At 36.2% G+C, this 22,695-nt stretch overlaps 1 long non-coding RNA gene across 2 annotated transcripts; it reads left to right on the top strand.

Moving 5' to 3' along the window:
- Positions 1-12,303: 12,303 nt before the first annotated feature.
- Positions 12,304-21,626, top strand: LOC104880125 (uncharacterized). 2 transcript variants are annotated; one of them, XR_002030664.2, is made up of 2 exons: positions 12,304-13,506; positions 19,016-21,626. It is a non-coding gene; the product is annotated as an uncharacterized LOC104880125 (long non-coding RNA). The 2 variants fall into 2 exon arrangements; XR_786456.3 differs by having other exon boundaries at positions 17,584-21,626.
- The last annotated feature ends 1,069 nt before the right edge of the window (positions 21,627-22,695 follow it).

Below are 22,695 nucleotides of genomic sequence, written 5' to 3'. Positions count from 1 at the left end.
TCACACCCCTATCCGTGTCATACAAAAAACTTCTCCCAATGATCCAAGGGTTGTCCGACTTCAGGTGGCCTAGACCCCTCGAAACGGACCCATCCACGAGAGACCGCAGCAAGAAATGCACCTTCCACAAAGACCATGGTCATACAACAGAAACATGTCGGTCCCTCCAGTATCTAGTTGAAAGGCTCATCAAAGCAGGACATTTAAAACAGTACCTCCGCTCAGATACTGGAGGAAGGGACGCATCCCAACATCATAACTCTGGGGCCCCGAGGGCCCCAGTCGCACCCAAGGCTGTCATAAACTATATCAACGGGGGCCCATCTGACGAAGAATACGATTCCAGGCGGAAAAAGGCAGAAATTGCTGCGAGCAGCGTCAATACGCGAACGCATTAATTCCATCCGGCCGGGTCTCACTGGAGAGGGCCCTCGCCCTATAGATGGGACAATCATTTTCCCGCCAGTAGATCCCACCCGGACGCTACAGCCACATCGCGACGCCCTCATCCTCTCCCTAGAAATAGGAGATTTCGATGTAAGACGTATCTTGGTCGACCCAGGCAGTTCAGCCGATCTGGTGCAAGCATCAGTAGTTGGCCATATGGGACATAGTCTCGCGGGTCTCGAAAACCCTGGACGAATCTTATCCGGATTCAACGGGTCATCAACTACATCCTTAGGAGATATTATACTGCCGGTCCAAGCTGGCCCAGTCACTCTCAACGTGCAATTCTCGGTGGTACAAGAGTTATCACCCTTCAATGTCATCTTGGGACGCACATGGCTTCACTACATGAAGGCCATCCCTTCCACATATCATCAAATGGTGAGTTTCCTCACCAACGACGGGCAAATTGACTTGTATGGCAGCCAGTTGGCCGCTCGACAGTGCTATCAAATAGCACAAGAAGCGGGAACTAGCCAGGAGGATGCATCTCCCCCTGAACCCAGCCATACGCATGACCAATAGCAATTATTGGGTCCGGCGGACAAGGATCCCCCGGCAGCAGATCCCTTACAAACAATCCAAATCTCAGAAGAGAATGATCACCTCACAAACATCAGTTCCCTCATGACACAAGAAGAAACTCAGAGCATGCAAAATATCCTTCAAAGCAACCATGACATCTTCGCATGGACACATTCGGATATGAAGGAAATTCATCCCTCTATTGCCTCTCACAAGCTTAACATCTTTCCAGCAGCCAGACCCGTTCGACAGAAGATTAGACGCTTTCATCCGGATAGACAAAAAGTTATACAAAATGAAATTGACAAATTGCTGGAAGCCGGATTCATCAGAGAAGTATCTTATCCGGATTGGTTGGCAAATGTAGTGGTGGTACCAAAGAAAGAAGGCAAATGGCGAGTCTGTGTTGATTACACCAATCTCAATAACGCATGTCCAAAAGACAGTTTTCCCTTACCACGAATAGATCAAATTGTGGATTTCACTTCCGGGCAAGGAATGCTCTCTTTCTTGGATGCCTTCTCCAGATATCACCAGATTCCCATGTCTCCGGATGACGAAGAAAAAACAGCTTTCATAACACCACATGGCCTCTACTGCTACAAAGTCATGTCATTCGGACTCAAAAATGCTGGCGCCACTTATCAGAGATTAATGACTAAAATCTTCAAACCTCTAATAGGCCACACGGTAGAAGTGTATATTGATGACGTTGTGGTTAAAAGCAAAACCCGAGAGCAGCATGATCTTCACTTACAAGAAGTTTTTCACCTCTTACGAAGATATGACATGAAGCTAAATCCTTCTAAATGCGCCTTTGGAGTAAGTGCTGGCAAGTTCCTGGAATTTATGGTCAGCCAGAGAGGCATAGAAGTCAGCCCGGAACAAGTCAAAGCAGTCATGGAAACACCCCCTCCTAGGAACAAGAAGGAGCTACAACGACTCACAGGCAAGCTCGTCGCATTAGGGCGCTTTATAGCCCGCTTCACTGAAGAATTGCGACCCTTCTTCTTGGCAATACGTAAAGCTGGAGCACAAGGATGGACGGACAGTTGTCAAAATGCTTTCGAAAAAATTAAGCATTATCTTATGCAACCACCCATCCTAAGCAGCCCCATCCCAAAGGAGAAGCTATACATGTATCTGGCTGTCTCAGAATGGGCAATCAGCGCCGTTCTATTTCGCTGCCCTTCACCAAAGGAGCAGAAACCTGTCTACTATATCAGCAGGGCATTAGCAGATGTAGAAACCAGGTATTCAAAAATGGAGCTAACAGCCTTAGCTCTTCGAAGTGCTGCCCAAAAGCTCCGCCCTTATTTTCAAGCCCACCCAGTGATTGTACTAACCGACCAACCCCTTCGCAGCATTCTGCACAAACCAGATTTAACTGGGCGAATGCTACAATGGGCCATCAAATTTAGCGAATTTGGAATCGACTTCCAACCCAGATTATCCAAAAAAGGCCAAGTAATGGCCGACTTCGTGCTCGAATATTCACGAAGACCCAACCAGCACCACGAATCAAGTGAACAGGAGTGGTGGACACTACGAGTTGACGGAGCCTCACGATCATCAGGCTCTGGAGTTGGGCTCTTACTACAGTCCCCAACTGGGGAACATCTGGAGCAAGTCATCCGGTTGGGATTCTCTGCGTCTAACAATGAAGCAGAATACGAGGCCATCCTGTCCGGATTGGACCTCGCCCTTGCTCTATCCGTCTCCAAACTCCGGATCTACAGCGACTCGCAGCTAGTGGTAAGGCATGTCCAAAAAGAATATGAGGCTAAGGACTCACGCATGGCGCGATACTTGGCCAAAGTAAGAAGCACCTTACAGCAATTCACCGAGTGGACAATCGAAAAAATTAAGCGAGCTGACAATAGGCACGCTGACGCTTTGGCCGGCATAGCTGCCTCCCTCCCTATCAAAGAAGCCATTCTACTGCCCATACATGTGCAAGCCAATCCCTCGGTCGCAGAAAATTCCACTTGCAACACCATTGAGGCAAACCAAACGGATGATCAAGAATGGACGCATGATATTGCAGAATATCTCCGGACAGACACTTTACCCGAAGATCCTAAACAAGCGCACAAAATCCGGGTGCAAGCTGCCCGTTTCACCCTGATTAGGGGGCACCTGTACAAGCGATCCTTCACAGGGCCTTATCTTCGCTGTCTTGGGCATTCAGAGGCCCAGTATGTGCTAGCTGAATTACATGAAGGAATATGCGGAAATCATACGGGAGGACGATCCCTGGCACATAGAGCTCATTCACAAGGATACTATTGGCCAACAATGAAGAAAGACGCGGCAGCATATGTCCAAAAGTGTGATAAATGTCAAAAATACGCTCCCATTCCACATATGCCATCAGCAGCATTGAAATCGGTCTCAGGCCCATGGCTTTTCGCGCAGTGGGGCATGGACATAGTGGGACCCCTCCCAGCAGCACCTGCCCAAAAGAAATTCCTCCTTGTCGCCACTGATTATTTCAGTAAATGGGTAGAAGCTGAAGCATATGCAAACATCAAAGATAAAGATGTCACCAAATTCGTATGGAAGAACATTGTTTGCCGCTTTGGAATTCCTCAAATCATCATAGCTGACAATGATCCACAATTTGACAGCATTGCATTCAGGAATTTCTGTTCGGAACTGAATATCCGGAATTCATACTCCACGCCGCGTTATCCTCAAAGCAATGGGCAGGCGGAAGCCACAAACAAAACTCTAATCAATGCCTTAAAGAAAAGGCTTGAGCAAGCCAAAGGGAAGTGGGTGGAGGAGCTACCCGGCGTCCTGTGGGCCTATCGAACCACACCCGGACGACCAACAGGAAACACTCCTTTCGCCCTCACATATGGAATGGATGCAGTCATTCCCACTGAAATAGGTCTTCCTACTATCCGGACCGATGCAGCAAAAGAAGAAGATGCCAACACGGAACTAGAAAGAAATTTGGACTGGGCAGACGAAGTCAAAGAAAGCGGCCATCCGGATGGCAGATTATCAACAAAAGGCATCAGCGCATTACAATCGAAAAGTCAGGCCCAGAAACTTCAAAAATGGTACACTAGTACTTAGAAAATTTTTTGAAAATACTACTGAAGTAGGCGCTGGAAAGTTCCAAGCCAATTGGGAAGGACCCTACATAGTGTCTAAGGCAAACGAAAATGGAGCCTATCATTTACAAAAGCTAGATGGCACTCCGTTACTCAGACCATGGAATGTGTCCAATTTAAAGCAGTACTATCAATAAAAAGTAGACACAAGTGCAAATGAGAAAGAAATATGTTTTTATTGATATGAATAAGTGTAATTACAAAAAGATCTCCGGACCACAAAAATACAGAAGGAAAAATTACAGCAGAAAAATTGCAAAAAGAGATAAACTATCAGGGAGCGGGCTTCTCGTGGAGCTTCTTTTCTTCACCCGGAGGAATCGAAGGGGTATCTCGCTTGATACCATTCTTCTTCATGCAGCAGCGATACCCAAAGATAAACGTATCATCAACTTGTTGCTGGTAATCCGCTGCAAGTTCCTCCCTTTCCACAGCAAACTCCCGTTCAAGTTCTTCTTTTTGCACATCCAGGCGCAACTGCAAGTCTTCCTTCTGTTTCTTTTCATTCGAAACTTCTGTCCGGAGTTGACTCACTTCATCCCTCAGCCGGGCTGCCTCACCTTCCGCCTCATGAAGGCGGCCCGCAGTTGATTCTTCTCGACTCTTCGCCTCAGCCAACTCCACTCGGAGGGCTTCATTTTCCTCTCGCATGGTGGATAGATTGGCCTCGGCCTCCTCCATTCTCAGACGCAGCTGATTTTCAATCTCTTGGCGCCGAGAGGAGAAGGTCCTCATATAGTCTGCAGTCTGCAGCAGCTGAGTAAAAAGATCATGTTGTTGAGCCATGCTGCGGAGGCCCCTCACCAGCTGACACGCAAACAAGAAAAGCAAAGACATAAATAGTACTACAACAAACACATCAGTGCAACAAAGAGTCAAAAAACAAAAGCACAAGACAACGGTATACCGTTTCTATCATATCAAACATCTTAGCAGAGGGCTTGATGGCTTTCCAGTCGGGTGTAATCTGCTTTAGCTTAACTTCCAACTCCGCATAGCTGAAAGGGCTAGCAGGAGCTGCATCGTCAGCAGGTTCTGCATCGTCAGCAGGTTCCTCCTCAGATGAGGAAACAGAAGGTAACTCTTGTCCCGGATTCGGGACCTCCACATCTTCGTCCGGAATTATTACCGGGGCGGCTGAGGTCTCAGTTGCCATCTCCACCTCGCCGCCATCCGGATGAGCGTCATGAGCAGAAGCGCAACTAACTTCAATCTCTTGCTGTCGCTCCTGAAGCCGCCCAAGGAGTCCGAACCGTAGATCGCGCGTCGAACGCGGCTTCTTTGGAGGAGGCCCTTTCACCAGGACTATGGCCAAGCGATCCGGGTCGTTGGAAGGCTGACTTTGGCTTTCTGCCCCCGCTTCCTCTAACGGGGCCGTTTCAGCTGCATCAGCATCCGGATTAAGGTTGCCCGGACGGTTGATAGATGCAGCTTCCTCAGCCACGTTAGCCAGACGCGTAGCCGCGGCTAAGGAAGGGCCCGAATGATTCAACCCCGACATGCGTCCGGGGCCGCTTGAGATAGAGTGTGGAGTAGCGTTTACTGGCTCCTCTATCATTACTTCCCCCTCATAGGTAATTTGCGGAGGGGGAAACTCCTTGGGAGGAGTGGGTTCCTTCACATCCTTCCCATGTTTCTTCACCAGCTTCCTCCTTTTTCCTGGAGTTTTCTTTGGAGGGGAGTCCGGACCCCGCTTCTGTCCGGGAGCCTTCCGGATAGTGCCTTCAGTTTTTTTCTAATCTCGATCCTCCAGGAGCTTTCGCCGTCTTTCAGCATCAGCCTCTTTAGCTTCCTGATAGAGGGGCAGCTCCTTTACAGTATAATGCTCCCCAGGCACTATCTCATCCTTTGACAGTTTCCTAGGGAGAATATTGATAACATATTCCTGGGACTCCCGGACGACCGCTATCAAATTTCGCGCGGAAAGCAGTGTCTTGTAGGCCCTCTCCTTGGGATCTATCTCGAATAATTTGCAGACACAGGCGAAGGATGCCTTTCCCACCCAATCCACAAGGTGGCCCCTCAATTCCAAACTTGCATTGACAGCAACAAAAGGTGAGAATTTCGTCCGGAAAAATCAGAAAAAAATCAGCACAGTAAAAACCGGACAAAGAATCGCAAAACAAGATTACCCGGAATTTTTAAGGTATAATTTGGAGAAAAAGGCCTCGACGCACGCTGCGATAGCTCCGCCCATACACCCCGGACCGCCACCAGCCCCTTCGCCCCTCCCTTTGTCGAATCTGGCAGCTCTGTCACCATTTGAAGGGAGGGCAGGTGAGCGGACACACTGAAGATATCATTCTTTGCTTTCTTCAGGGAATAGACAAAGAACACTTCCAGTAGCGTAAGGTCGAGGCTATACAGCATGTTGATGATGCTGCATCCCATCAGCACCCGAACAAGGTTGGGGTGAATGAAGATGGGTGGAATCTGAGAGAAGTGGAGGAATTCCTTGAACAACGCCGGCAGAGGGAACCGGAGCCCCGCGTTGAATTGTTCCTTTGTGAAGAAGATAACGTTTTCTCCACCTTTCTCAGTAGGCATAGCCCCCTCCTCGTTCACCAAATCTATAGATACGCCATTTGGGATGCAGAACCGCTCCCGGAATTCCTTCACATCTAATTTGTCTATCGCCTTTTCGCCAGCTTCGCTAACCCGGACAGATGAAACAGTCTTTTTTGGAGCCATTTCTTACCACAAAGCCAAACCAAAATCTACATACAAAAGCAATACAACGAATCAAACCAAGCAGTCAGAAAATACACAAACCCTAACCCAAAGCAGTCAGAAAAACCCCTCAAAAACCCCTCCGAACAACAACAAAGTACCAACATTCAACAACAATTGCAAACGACTCGATCAAAACAACGCCCAAACAAGCCAGAAAACAAGTTTAAAGAACCAGCAAGTGCAACCAAAGGAATGGCAGTAGCAAAGAGGTACGTACCAAATAAAGCTTTGAAGAAGAAGAACGGTTACTGCCTCGGTACAAAATCACCAGCAGCAAACAAACAAAGTCGCGATACAAAAACACCGGTACAAAAGAGCTTTCGAAGTTTTTCTCAGAGAAGCAAAGGGCACAGGAAAAAGCAGTAAGAAGAAAGGCTCTCAAGAGAATGCAGTAAGAAAAACTGCAAAAAGAGGTACAGTGCCCTATTTATAGCAGGACAGCCCCTCGGAAAGCCAAACCAACAGCCATGTTATCATTGAAACGACATATTGCCTGGGGATACACAGGGTCGGCGGCTCGTCATAAATACCTTTTTGTCTTCTGCACCCCCACTCGCCACGTGGCCCAGTCAGTCGAAGGGACTTTTTCAATTTTCAAAAACCCAGTTATTTTTAACCCGCCCATTTTTTGGGCAAAATAGGCAAGTTAAAAAGGGGGGCAATGTAGGGACCCCTCCCCTTGGGAAACACGTGGCACGCAGCTCATGGTGACGCGTGGCACGTGTTATCAGCCGAACCATCATCATCCGGATTCCCCTAAGGATATGCATGGTGCGGTTATCCTATCCGGACCACCTCAGGGAAAGGCAAACGACGTTTCAGCTTCTCCTATCCAAGGAAGAGCAAACGACGCTGGCAGAGCGTAGACATCCGGATAGTCTCCACAACACATCCGGATAATCAGCATGAGCCATCCGGATATAAATCGTCTGGATGGTCAATTAAAGTAAAGCGAGTCTTACACGCAATCACAACAAGCAGCCATGACCCACATCCCATCACCTGCAGAATGAGAAGACAAAAGGAAGTGACAGCAAGTCACTTCCCACGATCATTCTACATAATCACTTCCCACGATCTTTGACAGACGCATCACCTACCATGGTCTCTGACAGCCATTCGTAGGATGATAGTGCTCCTACTGACACCTATTATCATCATCACAACATAAAATATCTCCTCACCATTAATGAAAGGAGCAGTACCCCTGAAGCTGTATATATATGCCTTCACACGAAGAAGAAAGGGATCCCCCCTGGTAACCTCTTGTTACCTAGTAAAAGGTCAACTGATTTATATATCTCTCTCTCACCATGGCTAACAAAACCATCGGAGGGTGCGTCCGGACACCCTGTCCGGATGCCTTTTTGCAGGTACAACCGCTGAATCAAGAACCCTTTGTGTGTTGAGAATCGCGTGTCCATCCATCTAGCAGCAACGTGGTCCACCTGATACGCGAGGTGACAACAATCAGCCCATATCGGATCGGGCCCAGCTTGCATCTCTTCCGCCATGAACGTGATAGCCTCCACCCCCTTCTCCTCCAAGACGCCGCAGAAAGGACCGATTCATGCTCCCACCACGAGGCCATAATTCATAAGCCGTCGATCACCATCTCAGTATACTCTTCTCACGCATTGTGCTCATAAGAGAGTGGTGGAGTTTTGGGTTGATCACGTTTGCAAATAACTGCAGTAACTCTGGTTGTGACTTGTGAGGAATAAATGATATGTTTGATTGCATGGGCTCAAGAATAAATTTCATTTTTTGGTCTAAGAACAAGATATAATTAATTGTATGTGTGAAGCTTCAAAATATAAATACATATCTGGTCTGGGCATTAAGACAATAAAATATTTATTTAAAGTGGCAGCCCATGCTAACTTTGGAGGTTAAAACATGTATGTAAATGTTAAGTTTCAAGGAGTTAAAATATGCATGCATGAAAATTTGTTGTGCACGGTGTTAAGGATTCATTTGGCAATGACTCTACGAAACGTTTGATAAAATTTAGAAAACACTTTTAAAAATTTAAATGATCATTTATAATAATGGAAAATCATTTGTAATTTTTTTATTGAAAAACATTTAGAGTTTGTTCGGCAGTGATGGTAGGAAACATTTTTAGCCCTTCTAACATTTAAAAAATAATTTTTTTAAAGTGTTAAAAATACTTCATATAATCACTACTAAATGCATTCTTAGAGTCCGCTTGACAATGATCCTAAAAAACGTTTTTAATCTTTTTAATACTTGAATTTTTTTTATCATTCAAGTATTAGAAATGTTAAAAATATTTTCTATAATAACTCCCAAACGAAATCTTATTATGTGATTTTTTTTAAAAACACTTTTAAAGAAAACATTTTACCTAAAAACACTTTGAATAAAAATATTATTAATTGCACTTTAAGAGTGTATTTGACAATGATTCTAAAATGCGCTTTTAACATTTTTAATACTTGAAAGAAAAAATATTTTAAGTGATAAAAATACTAGAAGCGTTTTCTAAAATTACTATTAAATGGATTCTAAGAGTACATTTAAGAATGATTCTAGAAAGCGTTTTTAATATTTTTAACACTTATGATACAAATTTTAAAGTATTAGAAATATTAAAAGTGCTTCATAGAATGACTACCAAATGAACTCTAAGAGTGTGTTTGATAATGATTTTATGAAACGTTTCTAATATTTGTAATACTTGAATGATAAAGATGTTCAAATATTATAAAAGTTAAAAACACTTCCTCAAATTAGTATCAAACAAACTCTAAGAGTGTGTTTGATAGTGATTTTGAGAAATATTTTGTCTTTTTAGTACTTAAAAAAAATTATTTTTTTCGTATTAGAAATGCTAAAAACACTTTTCAAAATCACTACCAAACGCACTCTAAGAATGCGTTTGAAAGTGATACTAGAAAATATTTCTAGCATTTATAATCCTTGAATAATAAAAATTTTAAAATATTAGAAATATTACAAGCATTTTCTATAATCACCACCAAATGGGTTCTAAAAGTGCATTTGATAGTGATTTTATAAAATGTTTTTAACATTTCTAATACTTGAATGATTCAAAATTTTAAATATTAAAAAGGTTTAAAACACTTCTTAATATCACTGTCAAACTAAGAATGCGTTTGAGAGTAATTTTAGAAAACGTTTTTATTGTTTTTAACACTTGAATGATAAAAATTTTCAAGTATTAAAAATATTAAAAATGCTACCTAGAATCATTATCAAACAAACTCTAAATTTCTTCTTCAAAATCACTTCCACATAAAAAAAAAAAATGGGTTAATTTATATGCATTTCTATATATAAGTAAATAAAGAGATAATTTTTGCAATTCTTTTAGTAGGCAATTTAAGTATGTTCAAATCTAATTGTATTTCAAATTATGCAAATTTATATTGTTTTAAGATAAATGAAAAAGAAAATAATTTCTTATAGTAAATAAACTGATTTGGTAATTTGATAAATGCCTTGGGCATAAAAAATATAAAAAAATAAAAATAAAAAGTGAGAAAAGAGTATAATTTATGAATTTTCACTTTTTACATAAAAATTTATTTTAATAGGAAAAATAGTTATATTTTATAATTTATTATTTTATTAAAAAGAAGATAATTTTATTTATGATAGATTAATTTTGACGTGTAAATACACTAACTTTGTTATATATATATATATATATATATATATCAAAATTGATTTATTTGTATCCACTTATTACTTTAAGTATTTACTTAATTTATTTATTTTCTCTTTTATTTGTTTATTAAAAGATTTTAAGTATGAAATGATTTGTATATAAAAATATAAGACTAGACCTACCACAACCACTAACCCTAGTAGTCATCTCAATTGATTCACTCCTCCCCTTGCTAGCCATAATGTGTTAGCTCATTTGTTGTTATCCAAACCATCTATATTTGCATTGATTTCCCATCAAGTCAAAACGTGATAACATAAGAAAATTAATTTTGTTATTTATTTGACACTGTATTTATTAGTCAATTAATTAATTATCAAAGTTATCTTCAATTATTTAATATAGACCACATATAGTTTAAGTATAAAGGTCTGTTCATGTTACATTGTTATTTGTTTTCCTATCATTAGGATTATTTATCATTTGAGTTTCTTATTTTGTATTTTCCTATAAATAAATAAATAAATATATAAATTAATTAAAGTGAATAGATAAGTGAATATATTTTTATTTATAAAAGCCAAAAAAAAGTAAAATTAAATTAAATTTGTTGCAACATTGTCTTTTATAATTAATTAATCTTTCTATAGCCTTCGAAAAACATTCAAGAAAATATTAAAATAAATTATATCGATAAAATCAACCTCATCATGTAAATAGATAAGTGAACTTGTTTGAAAATTATATATATATTTTAATTTTGTTCTCTAGAACAAAAAAATATAAAAAACACGTCTGATAACAAAAAATTGTTTCCTATTTTCTATTCTTAAGCATAAAAAAAATATGATATTTTCAAAAAACATCTTTTAGTTGTTTCCATTTGTTGTGTTATTTTAAGAAATAATTATATCATATTTTCATCATTTTCAAAAAAAGGTAAATATTTAAACCAACATTGCAAAAGATTTCCTATTCTTTTAATGACATCATAATTTATTGCATATTCGCTATTTAGAAAATATGTCATATCAATTTTTTCTCAAAAAAATTATATAATTTTTATAAATTATAAATTTATATAAATTAAGCAATAAAAGAAATTAAATTTTAGTATAACAATAGATTTTTTTCATAATAATTTGAAGGAAATTAATCTAAAATTTTATCTTAAAAATCAATTAAAACATTTTAATTTTATTTATTTTTTAAATCTTTACAAATCAGCTACAATAGCTAAAGAATATAAATTTTAATTCAAAGGATAATTGTTTTTCTTTCATTTTAAAATCTATCTTCAAAAAATAATAATCTATTTTTATATTTATTGAATCTTTTATATTTTGGAAACAAAATTTATCACTTTGTTTTTATTTATATTGATTAAAAACATAAAGATAAATATAACTTTGTCAAATCAATTAAAATAGTTTTTTTTTATTTATCCAATTTTTTTAAATTTTAGTAAAAGATAATGAATGTCTTTTGATGGTGATTTTAGTCAAATTGTTTTCTTTGAAAGTTTAAAAAAAAAATCACCGGAAAATATTAAAAAGTGATTTTCAACCCATAAGTTATTTTTCATATTTTTGAATGCTTCCTAAATTTTGTCTAACATTTAATTTTTTAAATTCAATATTATAAGTAATTTTTCAAAATTTTAAAAATGTTTCAAATTATATATATATAATTATAATTTGATATTTTTATTTAAAATTAAAAAAAAAATTATTGATAATAAAATAATATAGATATTATAAAAATATTAAATCCTAACGCCTATACTCCTCATTCAACACCCATCAAAAAGGAAAACTCAACTCCCCAATCCATCATCTTTCATCCTTTAAAATCCTTAAAGAACCTATCATCCTAAACTCTCAACCTATCATCCTCTCACTTTTCTTGACAAATTTCTTGTATCATGACCTTGTTTCCGCAGAAACGTCTTTCCTCTCACCTTTCTTGACAAATTTAGACACATATAATTTTTTCCCGTCAAGCAACTTATCAAGCATTAATAGCAGCAGCTTTCTTCCACCACCTTGCAAGAAAGTATATTGCCAAACTTGCAGAAAATGTCTTGAAGGGAAAAATTATACGTGTCCGAATGTGTAAGTGAATAATCTGGGTGAAGATTTGACAGAGGATACAATTCGAGGTAAGTTCTCTGAGTTTGGAAAAGTTGGCACTGATGTTATCATGAAGGATGGCAATGGGAAATCCAGAGGGTTTGGTTTTGTGTACTTTGAGCTGTGGAGGCCCTCACTGGTGCAATCCTAGGGTCAAAGAAGTCGTTTCTTGGAAGGGCTCAGAAAAGCGCTGAAAGGCAGGATCTTCTAAAACATGAAAATTGCAAGAATCTGTATGCGAAGAATCTTTGATGGCGAGGAATAAAATCGGGAAGCAGAGAATATTTTCCAAGAAACATGGAAGCTTCTTGGAATCTTCGCATACACGTCATCATCAATTTTCCAAGAATATTTTTTCCTCAAACACGGGGTGGCGTGGGGCGCGTGGTGGTCCTGGCCTGATTATCTGGCTCACTACTACGGGGGCTTGGGGCTCCGATTGGGCTGAAATTGTAAAGCCCAACGATCGACTATAAAAACTAAAGAGTGAGGTTTTATTCATGTTTTGCATGCGGGCTATACGCGTCCGTTCCGCGTAGAACAGAGTATAAATTCAGAGTTTAGGGTAATGGGTTCCGATTTTGGAGGATGAAAGATGATGGAGTGGGGTATTGGGGTTTTCCTTTTTGATGGGTGTTGAATGAAGAGTACAGGCATTAGGTTTTTTTGTGTTTGAGGATGATGGGTGAAGGCGGTTTTTAGGGTTTTGTACGACGATCTTATTCCATATTAAAATAAAGATGATAGACGAAGACGGTAGAATTTTTCTGTTAGGGTTTCTCGACGATGGGTGAGGACGATAGGATTTTCTATAGGAATTTTTTGGGCATGCTTTAGGATTTTTCAGGAATGGATCGGGCTTGACGCAAGGAAAGGGTTCATGATGGTTGGTGACAAATGTTCTTTGATTTGTCTGTAATTTGTAAAAAAATTAAAAATTTCAAGTTATGTGTTTGTGATTTGTTAACTTTTTTTGAGATATTTGGGCAGTGTCTGAGTTTTATTTCTGATATTTGGTTTTGTCTTCATTGGCAGCTATCTGTTTACAATCTGTTTGAACTCGTTGTTAGTGACAAATGTTCTTTGATTTGTTGGTAATTTGTACAGAAATTAATATTTTTGGTTATGTGTTTGTGATTTGTTAAAATTTTTTGGGATATTTGGGCAATGCCTGAGTTTTATTTGTGTGTACTTTTACAGTTTCGTCTAAATAAATTGGTGTCATAGATTGGCTACATTGTTACTTTCAGGCACATTTGACACAGTAGAACCCTCCTTTTATAGAAAGTCGGGAGGAGGTTAACAGCAATTGTTGAGAAATATCAGGGAACTGATGATCATCCATCCCAACAAAGTCTTATGCAAACCCTGTATTTCATAATGAACCCTTTATTAGTGATTTGGGTATTGGTCTATTACTCTCAATGATCCGAGTTTGATTAGCATGGTGGGATAAGTTTATTTGGAGTGCTAACAGGAGTTGTTTTTTTGGGCTTCCAATTGATGTTGTTTTTGCAGGAAGTGATATGATGTATCATGCAGAATTTGATAAGATTAAGAGTTACATATAATGATGAGTTTCGTTGTTACCTTTTTTTCTTCTTTTTCCTCAATATGGAGCATTTTGTCCCTTGTATGAGTGCTTTTTGTCGGATATCATAAAGCCTACTCAAGGGACATTTGATTTTTAGAATTCTTTCTTTCATAAAAGAATGACATTATAGATACTGATTTTTTAAATCATCTCTTCCCTTTGAAGAACAAAATGGAATTTAAGTTTTTTTGTATTTGAACTTAATTTTTTTTTATTTGAAAGATTGATTTGAGAAGTGTTCATTTACAATAGCTTGTATTTGAACAAAATGACATTATAGATACTGATTTGAAATAAGAATAAGTGGAGTTATGCGGTCACAAATTCTTATTTATTTATTTTCTATTGAATATCATGTTTTTGGGGCTGTTACATTTATGTCTCTGAGCACTCTTCTTTATGACATGGACATCAATTTGCCTCAACTCAATTTTTTTGATTTCTGGTTTCATAAGAAAGGGTCAGAGTGAGGACATTAAAACAGGTCAGTTTTTTTAATTTATTTTGTTAATTTTTAAATAAAAACATGGCTAATATAGTTGTCTAGCTCACAAATTGAAGAGCTTTTACTATTCTTTGGGTTACCAAGGTTTGATTTGTGAAAACCTTAACTATGAGGTTTTTGGAAATAAATAAATAAATACTTGTCTATGAAGAGCTTATTTTTTTCTCACTTTCCTTTGGATTACCAAGGTTTGGTTTGTGAAGATTTTGTCTATGAGGTTTTGGTAAATAAATAAGAACTTCTGTACCAGAAACAATGGTATCTCCAATTATAGCCCCTCTGGGATGTAAAATATATCTCTTCTAGTAAAAATGTATGTGGGGTTTGCACTGTGGTTTATATGTAAAAAGTGGTATCTTGCCTGGGAATTGTATATTGACTTGGTCATGTGCCATTTGTATTTCAGGCAGCTTGTGTTTTGTTCAAGAATTCATTGATTAATTTGTTATGTTATTATTGCTTCCTTTTCCCACTAATGCCTAGAGAACTTTTTGTTGGTAGGTAAATTTTTGTCTCCATTGAGACTTGAACTTAAAACCTCCCATAAACCCTCTCCAACCCTTTAGCACTTGAGCCAGACCTCAAGGGCCCACCGATGCCAAAAGAAGTACAATTGGATTTTTATAATTCATCTATGCTTCTTACTTGCTTTCATGGTGTGTTGAAGCGCTCTAGTTATTGATTAATTAAATATTCGAAGCAAAGCATTGAAATTTTTTTGCTTGAGTATAAATAAGTTTGGAAGCTTATGAATTATGGCTTTACTTCTTGGTTCAAATTCTCAAGTTCTATGGCCATCCGTTTTGAGTTTGCAAGTTTGGTAGTATACCAATCCATTTGGCTCCATTTCAACAATTATGCATTTTTTTTTCTTTTTATCAAGACAATCTAAAAGACATGAAAATGATTGCTATTTTAACCTTTTGATTTACATATTGAAAGCCAATCAAGTTGAATAATGTTGAGAGGAATGCCCTAGTAGAGGCCCAAAAAGATGAATAGAAGTAGACTAGGTCCCATATCGTTTGAAAAGTCATCCATTTGTCCTTAGAGATCCTTGTATTTTTTATGTAGGGCAACCCTAGGATGGCTATCTACCATCAAATAGGTGGGTTAGGGGTTTAAGGAGAGGAATAAGAGATAAAGTTTATGACAACAACATAAAAGGAAAAAAAAATAGAGAACTAAGATAAAAAGAAGGGGTAGAACTTTAGAGTTGCACTCAGGACTTCTAGGAGACTCCACAAGAAAACATAGTATTATTAATCATCAATCAATTAATACTTTGGTTTACATTAATTAGCCTTATTTATAGACATCTAAGAAATCCAGAGTGTATTAGGATTTTAACAACCTATTATGACTCTAATTCTAATTCTCCTATAACCTAATTATGATTCTAATAATTGACTACTCCTAATTTAACTCCAACAAATACTAATCCTAATTTAATTCAAAGTAATACTAGTCTTACTTAAATTGCAACAAATCTATCTTAGAGATTCATCCTCATCAATTTCTTTGTTACCATACTGTCCAAATAAATGTAAGATCAACAATTTTTCATCCCTTAGCAATCTTTCTTGTATACCTGAGATGTTGTACAATACCATAGGAGGATATGTCTATATTTCTTTGTAGATAATTATTTTTTTATTATGAGTATTAGTTATATTATTATGAGGTTTGGTTCAATAAGGTTGTTGATAGCTTTTGATGTGATTTTAATATATATATATATTTTTTTTTTTAGATTTTAGAATCTCATCTTTCAAACATGGAAGCTCTCTGCGTGTGGAACTTTTCAGGAAATTTACTATGTGGGTAGGGTTCTTTCACAAATAAGTGAAGGAACCTAAGCAAATTAGGATCAGAAGTGGGACGGTGTTGATGTATGTCAGTTTAGCAGGTGCAGGTCCGACTTTGGCAGATGATGTATGTCACTTTAGGACATGGTTCAAAATATCGGCGGAGTCTGATATGACTTGGCCGAGTCGTATTTGTCTAGAACCTTTCTACGTTGAGTCCGATACCCGGTACCATCTTCAACACAGACCCAACTAAGAATCGGTTAAACTTGGTCGCCTCGGTTGAGATTCGGAGTGAACTTGGTTGAAATTATGAGTTCAATAGTTTAAGATCTAAATATTCTCAGATTAAACCAAATTTTTTTTCCTTTCAAATCACAACAAAAGGCAACCAAAACTGAGAAATCTTTAATAAATATGAGAGATTCTCTTAAAAATAATTTTTTTTTTCAAGATCCATAGCCGTGAAGGATAAGAAGAAGAAGAAAGAAAGCTTTGTGTCGGTGATGTAGTCGTGGTGACCAACCACATCAACATTCTTTCATTGATGATGATCGTTGCATGTTGGTGTTGCCTTTCCTTGCTCGATCTCCGTAGTGTTGTTTGGCTGTGTACTATAGAGAGGCTTTTGCTTCTACAAACCGGGTATCCCATGGTGTGAATAAGGGATGTTTGGGATTGAGAATTTAAGAAAAGGGCTTAATGCATTGTTTTATATAAAAATGATTTATTATTTCAAATGTTCATGTATTTGCATCATTTTACCTTATATGCCAACGGTATTTGGAATTAGAAATTTGAAAATTAGTATTTTATATATTAAATATGGTATGAATGACTTTAATTTAGGTAACATATTATTTTACATGGTAATGGTATTATATAAGGTGTATTATTTTATATGTTAATTTATTATTAATAATTTAAGAAATTATTTCATTTATTATTATGTTAATGATTTATTATTAAGTTTATTAGTTTTGTTAATTCATTTAATTATATTAAAAATAATTTTTATAATTTTTTGAACTTTTAAGTATCTTGTTTTGTGTATAGCCCGATACCGAACCGAGACGCCATGTGCCTCAGAAACCTCTCAGTCAACGACTGATAGTGCGATTTTGAACCATGCTTTAGCAGCTGCATTTATATCAGACCTGCACCTGCTGAAGTGAGATCCATACATAACCCAGATAAGTGGCATACATAAAGACTGTAGTGTTGACCTTGCATCAATCAGTCTTTTCTTTTCCTCATATTTGGCTGAAACTGTGTGCACTTTTTTGTCATTCTAGAAAATGTTGGTAGAGCATATGATTTTAGACTATTTCTAACAGAATCCATCTTTCATGGTTAATTCTTCTGTTCAGGCTTGGTTCATCTGGGTTCCTGTAATGGTATGCAGGCCAGGTTAAATTTTTGCTTCTTCTTTGGTCTTCATTCTTTCTGTTTACCAAGCATGTTTTCATGTAATTTTTTTAGTCTTTGATTTTGAGAAACTGGTACATATTTTCAAAGTACTTCAGAAAGGATTTGATAGATTGGTAAACCTTTTTCAAGCCATCTGATTTTCATGTTGTATCTGATATTTTCAAAGTATATCAGAAAGGATTTGATGGATTGGTAAACTTTTTCAAGCCATCTGATTTTTATGTTGTATTTGAGTTATATCCATGAGTAGGAGAAAGAATAGCAGCGTTGGATTTGCGTTAATTCTGCAGATGCCTGATGGGCTTCCTTGTGTGATAATTCTACTTTCTATTGTTTTGTTTCTATTTGGGGATTTCTTGGTAGGCATGGTTAAATTTCTTATTAAATTGTATAAGTCGAATGCACTATAGAAATCCCTTCAATTTGTAATCGCTGTCATTATGGTGTGGGCTGTAGCATTGAGATTTACCTATGTATTTGTAGGTTTTGAATGGGGACTATTTGTTCCATGCTGAGTGATGGTGGTATTTTCACGATTTTGGATTCATTATGTGTTTTGGGCTGATGATTATTTTGGTTTCTGCAGGAAATAATATGATGTGGGATGTGGGGTTGATGTGATGGTGGTATTTCCATGATTTTGGAGTCATTATGTGTTTTGGGCTGATAATTGTTTAGGTTTCGTCAGGAAATAATATGATGTGGGATGTAGGGTTGATGCATATAATATAAATTGATTTTTCATATAAATTGATGCATATAATATAAATTGCCTTAATATGAATTATTTTCTCCCGGCACATGGATATGAACACACTTTCTTTACAAGGTCTATTTGAAAGATGTATGATTTTTGAAATATATGTCCAACAAACTATGATTTGAAGGTGTTTGATTTTTAAGTATTGCTCCCACAAAATAATTGTATGTCATTTAATATATTGTAATTGAACTTAAGTATTTGTTGCCTTAAAGATTGGTTTTATTGAGTGTTTAGTTGTACGGCTTGTTTGGTTGCTTATATTGACCATTATGACCTTGCTTCTTGGGATTGTAGTTTAATTGGTCTGAGCAATGCCCTTGCAATGCGGAAGTTGCGGGTTTGAGCCCCGTCAATCTCAACTTAATCCAAATGACAAGGTTGGGTAAAATGTTATGGGAGTTTTTGTCTTTTGAAATTTTCTTTCTCTTATTCATTTTCCCTCTTTTTATATAACTTTGCTTGATTTCATTCTTATCTTGGGAGGACAATGTATTTTTGTTTGAAAATTTCGGTTTTCTCTTATTTATTTTTCCTTGTTTCACAAAGCTTGGCTTGATTTCATTGTTATCTAGGGAGGCTGTATATTTCTACTCTTTTACAGCTATATGGGCATGACTAAGGATTTCATGTTTTCTTGCACTTCCCTTTGTACCCAGGTTCTAATAAAAATAAAAAGCTTGTTCATGAGGCAGTTTGTGGCTTAGAAATCATAGACAGTGGTCTATATTGAATCATTGATATGGTTAAGAACTTTTCTCATGTGCCATTGTAGTTTAGGCAGTTTGAGTTGTAGAATTTATTTATTAGTATTTTAACAATTGTATGCTTGTTAAGGTGCAAACGAAAGTATGACTTTTTTTTGTAATTGATTTCGAAAAGAGTTCGAAAAAATGGTTTTTGAAAATGGTTTTTTGATGTTTTGTAGAACAAAAGTCTGTTTGGAAACTAAAAATGTTTTAACATGCTTTTAATATTTTTAAATATGTTTTAAAAGTATTTTTATATCTAGTGCGTTAACTTTATTCATTACCTGTTTATATAATTATTTTTTAAAACAACCCTAAAAAAACAAGTGAAAACAATTAAAGGATGTTCTTTAAAAACATCAAACAGAAAATAGAAAACGGCTTTCTGGTTGTTAAATGTATTTTCTTATTTTTTAAATTCTGGAGAATCGAAAACTATTCTTAAAAACAATTGCCAAATAGGCCCTATGGTTTTGCTTTTTCTCTCACCTTCTAGTTTTAGAGTTAAAATCTCAAATTGTATTTGGAAATTTGTGTTCTATTACAAACATCTTTTTTGGAAGTGCTTTGTCTTTGATGGTGGATTTGTCTCACGCTCAACAATTTGTCATCCCTTGGCAATCTCTGTTGTATCCTTTGTGCAACAAGAGAAAAAAATATGTGTGAATAATTTTTTGCCGAGGAGTTGTGGTTCTTACAATAATGAGTTATATTATGAGGTTGGGTTCAATGAGGTTGTGGGCAGTCTTAAAATGCGACTGCATTTTTATTTTGCTTTGATTGAGCTTGGTCTGTTGACCTGAAACTCATATTAGTTGTTGGTGATTTAGGTCAGTTTTCTATTGTAGCTTGGTGACTTACTCTATAGGGAATAAAAATGACAAACAAGGTTCCCACCAGGATTCCTCTTATGTAAACTATGCCCATGAATTAATATTCAAATTGACCACAAAAGAAGGGGGAAAAAAGAAGCACTAATGCACAATGGTAGAGCCAGCTATACTACTGTTATCCACTACATTAGGATTTTGGTTAGATTTGCATGTTGTGCAAGGATGTCCATCATTTTTAATCAATAGACATGTTTCAGATACAGAAAAAGAAAAACCCTCCTAGTTTATGTAAGGATGGTGGGATAGGATTGTTTAGGGTGCTAACAAAACTGTTTGTTTTTGTGGTTTTTCTAAGAAATAGTATGATGGGGGGCCATGGGGTTTAATAAGTTCAGAGCTACAGAATATAAAATAAGTGTGTTTTTTCTTTTTCTTATTTGGCCTTAAATGTGAATTTGGCGATTGATTTAATCAGTGTTTGTTTTCAACAGCCTTAATGTGGGAATATTTCTCTCATTTTTTATTAAAATGTCATAATACTAAACAGGAGAGATGAATTCATTTAGTCCTAAGAAAGGATCTTGTTATTTTGTTACAGAGTTTTTCAGGAAACTGGCATTTGAATTATGTTTTTTGGGTTCAATTTCTTTGTATGAGACCATGTCTACTTGTGACTTGTGAGTCTTTAAAGAGTGCAGAATTTGAATATATCAACAGCCATGATGCTTCTGCAGTTAATTCTATTGAGAGGAAGATAGGTACCAGTCTCCCAAGTTTGAGAGCATGTGGAAATAACCGGTTTCTTCTTCTAACAAATTTCCAACTTTTCTAACCCACTTCATTTGGCTACTCTGGATGGGCTTTCTCCTTGGCTGTTTTGTTTGATAGTAGGCAAGTTTATCATACAGATTTATTTCTTTCATTAAACTACTGGTAATATAAAATGTTGTCCATGACATCTTGCTTATCTTTTTGTGGCTGCAAATATTAGAATATATTCTTGTGGCCTTACTAATTTAGTTTCTGTAATTTTGATCTCAAGGAATATCTACAAGGGAGATCTTGCGGTGGAAACAATTTGCAAGATTGTGAAGGTTGATAACAATTTCTTAGATCCATGGTTTGTGCAACCATTGATTGTGATATCTACCATCACTTGCATGCATACAAATGTTAAGACACCTCTTTTGCATTTTAAATGTATGTGCTATTTTGTTCCCATACATTGCTCACTGCATCAGTATTGCTAGGCAAACACGTATCCTAACTTATTAATTATAATATTGCCAAGGAAACAGATATCGAAACTAATTCATTTCTCGTGGACTAGCGGTTTCTATAAAATCACCCTTCAGAATTTTCGAAGGCTATTAAAAGCTTTGTTGCTTTCATTGGTTCGGGTGGAAAAACAACCTCATAGGTTAAGAGTATATTTTACAATGATTCTAAAAAGTATTTTTAATATTTTTAATACTGAAAGAAAAATGCTAGAAGCGTTTTTTAAAATTACTATAAAATGGATTCTAAGAGTACATTTGAAAATGATTCTATAAAGTTTTTTTAGCATTTTTAATACTTGAATGATAAAAAATTTCAAGTATTAGAAATGTTAAAAACGCTTCCTCAAATTACTATCAAATGAACTCTAAGAGTTAGTTTGATAGTGATTCTGAAAAATGTTTTTAGTTTTTTTAATATTTAAAATATTTTATTTTTCAAATATTAGAAATGCTTAAAAAGTGTGTTTGAAAGTGATTTTAGAAAGTATTTTTAGTATTTCTAATACTTGAATGATAAAAATTTTAAAATATTAGAAATATTAAAATATGCTCTAAAAGTGTGTTTGATAGTGATTTTAGAAAATGTTTTTAGCTTTTCTAACATTTGAATGATTCAAAATTTTAAATGTTAAAAAGGTTTGAAACATTTCTTAAAATCACTAATAAACTAAATTTCTTCTTCAAAAACATAAAAAGATGGATTAATTTATATGCATTTCTATATATAAGTAAATAAAGAGATAATTTTTGCAATTCTTTTAGTAGGCAATTTAAGTATGTTCAAATCTAATTGTATTTCAAATTATGCAAATTTATATTGTTTTAATATAAATGAAAAAGAAAATAATTTCTTAAAGTAAATAGACTGATTTGGTAATTTGATAAATGCCTTGGGCATAAAATAAAAAAAAGTGAGAAAGAGTATAATTTATGAATTTTCACTTTTTACATAAAAAATTTATTTTAATAGGAAAAATCATTATATTTTATAATTTATTATTTTATTAACAAGAAGATAATCTTATTTATGATAGATTAATTTTGATGTGTAAATTCAATAATTTTGTTATATATATATATCAAAATTGATTTATTTGCATCCACTTATTACTTTA

Source organism: Vitis vinifera, chromosome 8, assembly GCF_030704535.1.
Source record: "Vitis vinifera cultivar Pinot Noir 40024 chromosome 8, ASM3070453v1".
In the NCBI taxonomy this organism is placed as follows: Eukaryota; Viridiplantae; Streptophyta; class Magnoliopsida; order Vitales; family Vitaceae; genus Vitis; species Vitis vinifera.
This window is presented reverse-complemented; position numbering and strand designations above follow the sequence as displayed.